The sequence below is a fragment of the Oryctolagus cuniculus genome, chromosome 12 (genome assembly GCF_051225735.1).
Source record: "Oryctolagus cuniculus isolate XC-2025 breed Fujian yellow rabbit chromosome 12, ASM5122573v1, whole genome shotgun sequence".
NCBI lineage: Eukaryota > Metazoa > Chordata > Mammalia > Lagomorpha > Leporidae > Oryctolagus > Oryctolagus cuniculus.
Window position 1 is genome coordinate 20205030 of NC_142878.1, and position 10071 is coordinate 20215100.

The window sequence follows — 10071 nt, forward strand, 5'->3', positions numbered from 1 at the left end:
TCGCTGGGGGCATCACCCTGTGAACAGAACCGCTCAAAGGAGGCCCTGCCCACATCTTTATGATTATTCAGGTTCGGAAACCAGACATTCTAAACTACTTCCTTCAAGCACACTGGGAACAAGGAAGCAAGGGAATTTGTCCAAGATCTTAGCGTCTAGCTGGTGCCAGAGCTGAGTCTGGAATTTCTGTCTCAAGTCTGCATGGAACATGCAGTTTTCCCTGGGTAATTACTCATATAAACTATGGCACCAGGGGCACTCTTCTGATCAAAGCATTGTGTTCGAGGGTGCCTCAAAAAGTTTGTGGGACAATGGGATTAAAAGGCAAGGTTTTTTTAATGCAAAAAAATTGAAATCTATGGTTAGTTTTTTCCACAATATGCATTTTTTTTCTTTTAAAGAGTTTATTTTACACCTATTTTACCACACAGCATGTTTTAAACACTGACACATGAATCCCCTAATAAGATAAAAGTTTACCTTATTAGAAACAAGATACACCAGTCTTCAAACATTATTGCACTTTTAACTTTCATAATTTGACAAAGCATTCATGAAATTATTGGCAGACTAGTTTTAACAGACAAATAACACCTTTAAACAGACGTTGACTGTCCTAAATGGTTTATTAGGTATGAATTTTACAAACATTACTTGAGTTAGCGGTAACGGTGCAGCTGGAGGGTATTGCGCCTTCTCCAGGCTGCACGGCGAGAACCACCAATAGTGTGGTGGAACTTGTGACCCTTTCCAAGGCCACGACTCTTGCGGTCTGCAGATGTCAGCCCACGCATTTCCCTGTGCTTGTGGACTGGCTTGGTGATCCACTGGGTGTCAGGATTTCTTCTGATGGCTTTATGGAATGGATCAATGAGGATAACCTCAAAGAATTTGTACGTGGAATCTTCACCAACCCAGTAAGAATTCAGGACTCTCAGAGCTCCACAGTGGCGCCCAGCTCGTTCCTCGGCAACAGACTGAAGGCTTCGTGCAAACTTGAGCTGGTTAACGCCATGATGGACAGGCTTGCCATAGGTCGCACCCTTGGGAACCGGGCGCTTGCGGCCACCACGGCGCACACGAATCCTATAGATGACATAACCTTGTTTGGCCTTGTAGCCCAGCCTGCGCGCCTTGTCTGGCCGCGTGGGGCGCGGCGCCCTGTGCAGCGCCGAGAGCTGGCGGTACTGCCAGCAGCGGACCCGCAGGAGAAAGCGCATCACGTCCGACTGCTTCTTTCTCCATAGCTCCTGGATGTACTTGTACGCGCCCATCCTGGCTTACCTGATGGCTGCCGGCAGACGGAAAGGAAGGAGCCTTTCTCCCCCACAATATGCATTTTATACAAACTTTTTGAAGGACCCTTGTGGCCATGGCCAACACTTACTGAGTTCAATGGGCCAGGCCACTCTTCTAAGTCCTTGATGGACCCATTGAGCCCAATAATAGTTTACGAAGAGGTTCTGTCACGACCGTTTTTCCCCCATCAGGCGAAGTTGGGGTACAGAGCTCAGGAGGCAGGCGGCCGGGACTGAGTCCAGGTAATTGGTCGCCAGAGGCCCTGCCCTTTGCCCCGTAGCACCCATCCTTCACCTGCAGCGCCCTAGGGCGGATTCCTTAGAAACCTCACCGTCTCAGGTTCTCTTCACACACTGGGCTGAGATAGGCTCGGATGCTACACCGCTTCCTGAGGCAGCATCCGCAGACTCGGGTCACCACCTGGTCACGTGACCCTTCCAGGCACCCATGTGCCCCTACGATGTCACTTACACAGTTCACAGAAAAGGCATGGCATGAAAAACTTACGTATGCATTTCAGAAATTTTATACCAAAATAAACTCACCTTTTAATTCAATTTTCCACTAATGTTTGGACGTCCTCTCATTCAATAAATGATGCTATTGGACTGATTCCTACAAGCACCTGTAGCCATGAAATTCTATGATCCTAACCACCATGAAATCATATCATTTCCAAGCCATTTCACTGTAACATAGATTTTTACTATAACATTGTTCGTTATATTCAGGAATTATCTTTATTAATACATAGATGACTTTCTAATTTGTGAGTAAGAATCTTCTGAGGGTCTCACTTCATGAATTATGTTTTAAAGATTTATTTTATTTAATTGAAAGGCAGAGTTAAAGAGAGAGAGAGAGAGAGAAAGAGAGAGAGAGAGATATCTTCCATCCACTGGTTGACGCTCCAAATGACTGCAATGACTGGGGCTGGGCCATGCCAAAGCCAGGAGCCTGGAAGTCCACCTGGGTCTCCCACATGAGTGACAGGAGTCCAGGTGGGATTTGAGGGTGGGCCATCATCCACTGTTTCCCAGGCATAATAGCAGGGAACTGGATTGGCAGCAGAGCAGCCAGGACTCAAACTGATACTCCTCTATGGGATGCTGACATCGCAAGCAGTAGCTTAACCCAATGTACCATGGCACTAGCCCCTTGGATGTTATTTTACCATCATGCTTCTTCTAGAATTTTCAAATAGGATCAGGAAAGAAAAGGGATTTCAGAGGGACTTTTTCTAAAAGACAAGGCTGAACAATGCACTTAAGTTAAATTTCCTAAGTTCACACGGAAATGTGAAATGCAAGGGGAATTCAAAGAATTCATGGAAAAATCGAATTAAAAGAAAAGCAGATTTTGGTGCAAAAATTTTTAAATCGATGCATATGAGGAGTTTTCAAAATATTCATGAACATGCATATTATGCAAACACTATCCATGGATTTCAAAACTTTTTAGTACCAAAAAAAACTAGTCCCAACTCCATTTTCTGTGAGCCCTTTCAAGGATCCGCATGGTCTCAGTCCACCCAGGTAACAAAAGGCTGTCTCAGTGGCATCCTCTTCCACTCAGCCCATTGTTAGGTGTCTAGCTCCCTCCAACATTGCTCCCTTATGACAAAGACCCCTGAGTAACTCAACATTAAGGTATTTCTGGGTTAGAACGTACAATAGAAGCAAATTGGCCAAACAGAATCCTTAACTCGGGCAGATTTGCTCAGGAAATCATTAACCCAGACCTGCAGGCACAGCCAAAACCTCAGGCAGTTTATTCCATTCTGAACAACTATGGCTGCTGGCTCTCCGGACTTCTCACCACCAACCATAAATGCACCCTTTAGCTAACAAATTCTCTCCATGAAATCCTGATGGACTTCCCACCACCATTTTCCCGAATGTTCTTTCCTGTTGAGTACAAAGGCAAATTTCTCATTTACTTAAGCTGTTTTCATTTTTTAAAAGTATATGTGTATTTATGTACTTGTACATACACGCTCCAATGTGGTACGATGCATAAGTGGTACAATATGCAAGAGAACTCAAGGTCACACAACTGGCTGTGTGACCTTGAGCAAGTCATTCGCTTCTCTGATACTTGGTTTAGCCGACTCTAAATATGGAGGCTGGATGAAAATCTTTCTGTGTTAGGGCTTTCCAGAGAAACAGAACCTTGTTCTACGTTCAGAACACACTCAAAAGGCTTTTCAAGCTCCATTCAGAACCCTAATCTATCCATCTGTCAATCAATCAATCTAGCTATTATAATCATCTATCTACTGTTCATCCATCCATCCATCCATCTGGTGTCTATGAATGGAATTAATTCATGTGACTGTGGAGGTTGGCAAGCCCTAAAGTCTACCAATAAGTCACCAAGTTGTAGGCCCAGAAGAGCTGATGGTGTAGTTCCAGTCTGATTACTCAAATCCCACCAAGAGCCATCTTTCAGTTTGAGTCCCAAAGCAAGAAAAATGCTGATGTTTCAATTCAAAGATAGTCAACTAGAGCCGGTGTTGTGGCGTACCTGGTAAAGCTGCTGTCTGCAATGCCACCGTCCTGTACGGCTGCTCCACTTCTGATCAGCTCCCTGCTAATGGAGTGGAAAATGGCCCAAGTGCTTGGGCCCCTGCTGCCCACATGGGAGACCTGGAAGAAGCTCTGACTACTCCTGGCTTTGGCCTAGCCCAGCCCTGACCTTTGAGGCCATCTGAGGAACGAACCAGCAGATGGAAGATCACTCTCTCAGTCTCTCCCTCTCTCACTCTGTAACTCTGACTTTCAAACAAATAAATCTTTAAAGCCAAAAAAGATATTTAACTGGAAGAGAGGCCTCTATTTTTGTTTCATTCCATCCTTCCATTGATTGCCTAAGTCTTATGCATGTGAGGAAGGGCGATCCTCTTTCTTTAATCAACTGCATTAAATGTTAATCTCGAACAAAAACTCCCTCAAAGGAGCATGCAGAGAAGTGACTGGGGACTCTGTGGTCCAATCAAGTTGACAGATAAAATTAACCATCATGCTCTCTGAGATCCCTTCTGATTTATACCTCTATGTACAAACTCCTACTTATCATGTGTATGCAGATGAAATCCTTCCTGAAAGTGGACAGTCTTGTTTCCCTAACCATTCCCTAAATGCAGGAAGTCTAATGATTGCTATAAAAATGGTGCTTACCACGTGTAGAGGAATGCGAAAGAAGGAGGCCATAGTTCTGACTGGGGTTCTTTATTTTATTTATTTTATTTATTTATTTATTTATTTGACAGGCAGAGTGGGCAGTGAGAGAGAGAGACAGAGAGAAAGGTCTTCCTTTTGCCGTTGGTTCACCCTCCAATGGCCGCCGCGGCCAGCACACCGCACTGATCCGAAGGCAGGAGCCAGGTGCTTCTCCTGATCTCCCATGGGGTGCAGGGTCCAAGGACTTGGGCCATCCTCCACTGCACTCCCGGGCCACAGCAGAGAGCTGGCCTGGAAGAGGGGCAACTGGGACAGAATCCAGCGCCCCGACTGGGACTAGAACCTGGTGTGCCAGCGCCGCAGGTGGAGGATTAGCCTAGTGAGCTGCGGCGCTGGCCCTGACTGGGGTTCTTGTCACCAAATGTGTACACAGCTCAAAGTCTGAAAATATTTCCTCCATTTTATGGTAGGCACTAAATAATAACTGCTTATTAACTGAAAGATAAAAAATGAATAGGAGTTTGAGAGCATGGGGAAGACAAACATTTCAGCATGGTAAGAAATTAACCTGATCCGTGGGATGAGAAGTTATATTAGGAAGAAGCTAGAAAAGCTGGCCCATAATGGCCAGGTCAAACTGAGCTGTTCTGTATGTACAAAATATATACTGGAACAAAGACAACATTTAAAAAAAAGAGAAAGAGAAGGTAAAATACCTGAACAATTTCTAAAAGTATTGTCTATGTATTGAAATTGAAATTGAAATTGAATTGAACATCTGGGGCCAATGTTTTGTCAGAACAGTTAGAGCAGTGCTGGAAATCCCCAGTGGGTGCCCGATCAAGTCCCGGCTGCTTCACTTCTGAGCCAGCTCCCTGCTATGGCCTGGGAAAGCAGCAGAAGATGGTCCAAGTGCTTAGGCCCCTGCACCCTCATGGGAGACCCGGAAGAAGTCCCAAGCTCATGGCTTTGGCTTGGCTCAGCCCTTACTGTTGTGGCCATTTAAGGAGTGAACCAGTGGATGGAAGACCTCTCTCTCTCTCTCTCTCCCTCTCTCTCCCTCTCTCTCTCTCTCTCTCTGCCTCTGCCTCTTGGTAACTTTGCTTTTCAAATAAATTCATAAATCTTTAAAAAAATTTGTGTAATTTGCTAAGATTTGAGTGTGTTCCCAAGAATTCATGTGCTGGAAGCTTGGTTCCCAATGTGGTGACATGACAGTCGCCGGGAGCTTGAAGAGGTAGAGCCTAGGGGGAAGTAATTAGGTCACGGAGGGGCTCTGCTGGAACCCTGCCTCGTTCTCTCAGGACGGCTGTTATAAAAGCGGGCCTCCGCCCTTTCGCTCTGGTTTCCTGCCTTGCCAGGTGACCCCTTCCTCTTGCATCCACTCCCACCATGATGCAAGAGCCACCGTGAGGTCTTCACCAGAAGCAGGACCATGCTGTGTGGATCATCAGCTTCCAAAAGTGTGAGACAGCTAAACCTCTTTACTTTACAAAGTAAGTACCCATCTCAGATATTTTGCTGTAGTAACAGCAAAAAAGACTGGCAGATAGATTGGGTTAAACACAACCTTAAAATTAATTCCATCTGTTTCCTTTTCATTTTCTATGCAGCTATTAGTAAATTCACAACTACATATGTGGCTCACATTATGTTCTACTGGAAAGCACTACCGCAGAAGGTTGACAAAGGCTTTAATGAAGTGGGAGATGGTGGAAATTTTGGGTGAGAAGATGCAGGAGGTGATATGGTCCCTCAAGAACGTGCAAGCACGTTTTAGGGAAAAGTCTGTAAGAGTTATTGCAAGCACAGGTGTGCAAGATATTTTTCTGTTGGAAACCCTTTAAGAAGATGCTGAATGGCTACATTTAATAAATGTAATATTTATTTATTAAGTACTATGCATTGTGCTTGACACTGGGGTTCAAAATCTTTATCCATCTCCTTACATCTCATTGGCCAGAATTAGGTCTTTGATTGCAGCAAAGGGCAATAGGGCTATTCCCCTGGTGTATGGGGAAGTGTCTATCTTTCCTGAAATCAGTCATCTCAGCTTCACACTTCAACAAAATCTGTGTTTTTAAAGCAGGCCATCGAGGCACAATTGCTGTATTCATCATCACATCATCGATGTGATCTTCAGTGTGTGCCACAGACTCTGGGTTAAAAGATAAGCATACTCCACCATATTCAACATCATAGATGTCTTCAATTAGCATTTAAACGTATTATCCAGGGGTGGGCATCTAGCCTAGTGGTTAAGACACAGCATCTCATATTAGAGTACCTGGCTTCAAATGCCAGCTGTGGTTTCTGATTTCAGCTTCTTCCTAACACAGACCCTGCGAGACAACAGGTGATGACTCAAGTACTGGGTCCCTGCCACCCACGTCGGGGTCCTGGGTTGATCTCCCAGATTCTGGCTTTGGCCCGGCCTAGCCTCAGCCATTGCAGGCACTGGGGCAGTGAACCAGTGTGTCTTTGTGTCTGTCCATCTCTCTATCTACAATCTTGCTTCTCAAATAATAATAATAATAATAATAAATCATTCAGAAAATCATTAGGTTACATTGATCATAGTGTACCTAGAACTTCAACACCACACATAAGTGTTAGCCTTGCTGGCTAATAATAAGCATTTCATTTAGACTGAGGTCAGAGAGAAAAATTGGTTTCAGACTGAAAAAGACACACGTAAGTATGTGGACTTCTAAATTTTAAAATATTTACTTATTTATTTAACTTACTTGGAAAAGGCAAAGAGAGAGAGAGAGAGAGAGAGATCCTCCATCTATTTGTTCACTCTCCAAATGGCCACAGTAGCTGGGGCTGGGTCAGGCTGAAGTCAGGAGCCAGGAGCTCCATCTGGTCTCCCACAGGGGTAGCAGGAGCTCGAGTGCTTGGGCCGTCTCCTGTTGTCTTCTCAGGTGCATTATCAGGGAGTGGGATGTGAGCTGGAGAAGCTGGGACTCAAACCGGCACCCCAAGCAGCCCGCCGTCTCATTTATTTTAATGCCAGGACAATGAGTACCTTATTTTCCCACTGGAAGGAGCAGAGCGGGGGAGACTCCAGGCTCCTATAAACATCAGATATCTCCTGGACGGAGCATACCTCTGATTACACGTGTGAGGCCGCAGAAGAAACCGACAGAAAGCAGTGTCCGCCTGTGCTAACGGACACGGCTGTTTCCCCTTGGCGTGGCCTCAGCGCGGAGTTACATCATTCAGCACTGGCCCAGGGTGGAGCCGCGCGCCTTCGTGTGTCTCCTAAGAAGGCGTCTCAGAAAACCGAAAAGCTCTCGGATCCTGCCGCATGGATTCAGTCAGCTTCCCTGGCAGAAGAACGAGGCACATTTTTACTAAATGGGTGGGTGTGGACCTAATTCCTACTAACCTTGCACACTTAATACCATTAATTCGTCAAAACTAATAATATTAATTCATTCAAAAATGAGATTAAACCCGGGCACCCCTCGCAGCCCTAATCCGTGACTGATGGCTCCGCGACAGTGGCAGCACAGCGCCGCCAGCAGAGCGAGCCGCGCACGTGTCGCAAATTGTGATGGGCAGCTTCCAGGGTCCCCTGCCTTAGGTGAGAGCCTCTTGGGGTAAAAAAAAAAAAAAAGGATTGCCTGTCTCTCTGCACACCTCGAATGTTATATTTTAGCAGTCGAACCAGTGAGTCCTATTTAATGCCAACAGGGCAGAATAGCGCAATTATTTTTCTAAACAGTATTTAATGGAAATCAGCAGGTATGAAGAGCCCAAGCAGGCTCCCCAAATGATGGTCGCTGCAGTTGAGTGTATTTCTGACCATGTAAATCAGATCCGGGCATCGTTAAATGGAGCTGACCTGGAATGGTGCCACACGTGGCGTGCGGTCTCTTTGAATTAGGAAGGACACCCACGTGTCCCTACTCTTCTTTCCCTCGCTCAGTTTGCAAGATAGCAACACCTCCTACCTGCTTCTCTCCACTTTCGTGCATTCTATAAACATTCACCGAGCACCTGCTCTGAGTGAGGGGTTCTGCCGGAGCTGGGCATGTGAAGATGAGCAGGAAATGGCCCTGCTTCCTTTCCCATGGAGATCTGTCCCGCTGAAGGGCCCATGGCATGCAGAAGAGAGCATACAGACCTGCGGGGGCCAGGCAGCCCCCGTGTCTCGCTTTAGCGGGCGCTACAATAACCAGCTGTCTGACCTTCTGTGGGTGATTTAACCTCCCTAAGCCTCCACTTTGTCCTCTACAAAATGGAAATAACTACCTAAGTTAACATCACTGTGAGAATGAACTGTAATATATATATATGTACGTGTGTGTGTGTGTCTATGGCGATTAGCTTTTTTGGGTGAAGAACTGACAAGGGGAAGTTAACACTCGGCAGCAGTGTAGTCAGCCACCAGACTGCCGCCAGAGAAGCTCTCTGTCTTTCTCAGGCTCCAGGGGCCGGAGATCCCAAGATGCCTCTCTCCCATGATGCTCAGCACCGGCAGGGTTGTCACAAGCAGTGCATTCTTATGGCAGCGAAAAAAACAAGACAACAATCCAAAGGGCCCCTTGGGGGGCCCATATTCTCACCCCTCACAAGGCTGGAAGTGCACAAGGGCATCACTGTGGGTCTGCCATTTGTCTTGCCACAGGCTTGTGTCCAAGGCCTCATGTCTCAAGTACAGGGCCAGAAACACAGTCCTATGGAAACAGTTTTTGCTCTGCTATTTGGAATGAACTAATTAGCCACCCTATTAACTTGTTGCTTAATTAACTAATTAAAGTCCCTTTTAGAAAAAGATGTAAGGTAGCTTAAAAAAAAGTCTACTATCTCTTATTGATTAGGACCCAAACTCTATATAAGCTGTCTTACGGAAGGCTGATTTCTTTTAACTTACACGATCAACTTTGGTGTCTTGAATGAGTGAAACTGAAACTCTTCCTTGTTGGAGTTGCTCCAGTTTCAAGGGATCGTGGCAGCAATGTCTCCAGATTGATGGCACAACTCTACAGCAGGCTTTGGGGTGCTCGGCAGGAGCACAGGGCTCCACCAGTCTTCTTGAGGTTCACTGACCCCACATAATCCTTTTCTCATGGATCATGTTCCACATTGTAATGCATAGCTTTTGTTTTGTTTTGTTTTAAGAGATTTTTTTTTTGACAGAGTTAGAGAGAGAGAGACAGAGTGAAAGGTCTTCCTTTTCCGATGGTTCACCCCCCAAATGGCCACCACGGCCAGCGCGCTGTGCCGATCCGAAGCCAGGAGCCAGGTGCTTCCTCCTGGTCTCCCATGGGGTGCAGGGACCCAAGCACTTGGGCCATCCTCCACTGCCCTCCTGGGGCCACAGCAGAGAGCTGGCCTGGAAGAGGGGCAACCGGGACAGAATCCGGCGCCCCAACGGGGACTAGAACCAGAGGTGCTGGTGCTGCAGGCAGAGGATTAGCCAAGTGAGCTGCGGTGCCAGCCCATAGCTTTTGCTTAACAGGTTCAATTCCATCTTCCTTTCTTTCCCTTTAGGTAGGAATCGGAGGCAAGCCAAGTAGACAGCCGCTTCCATAAAGGTAGCACTGTATGAAGGTGCTGGGTTTGTCTGGAGTACAGG

At 46.2% G+C, this 10071-nt stretch overlaps 1 pseudogene across 1 annotated transcript; it reads right to left on the reverse strand.

The window, feature by feature from the left end:
• Positions 1-607: 607 nt before the first annotated feature.
• LOC149122964 (large ribosomal subunit protein eL15 pseudogene) lies at positions 608-1335 on the reverse strand (annotated as a pseudogene). The gene has a single exon (XR_016217303.1). The product of XR_016217303.1 is annotated as a large ribosomal subunit protein eL15 pseudogene (transcript).
• Between the last annotated feature and the right edge of the window lie 8736 nt (positions 1336-10071).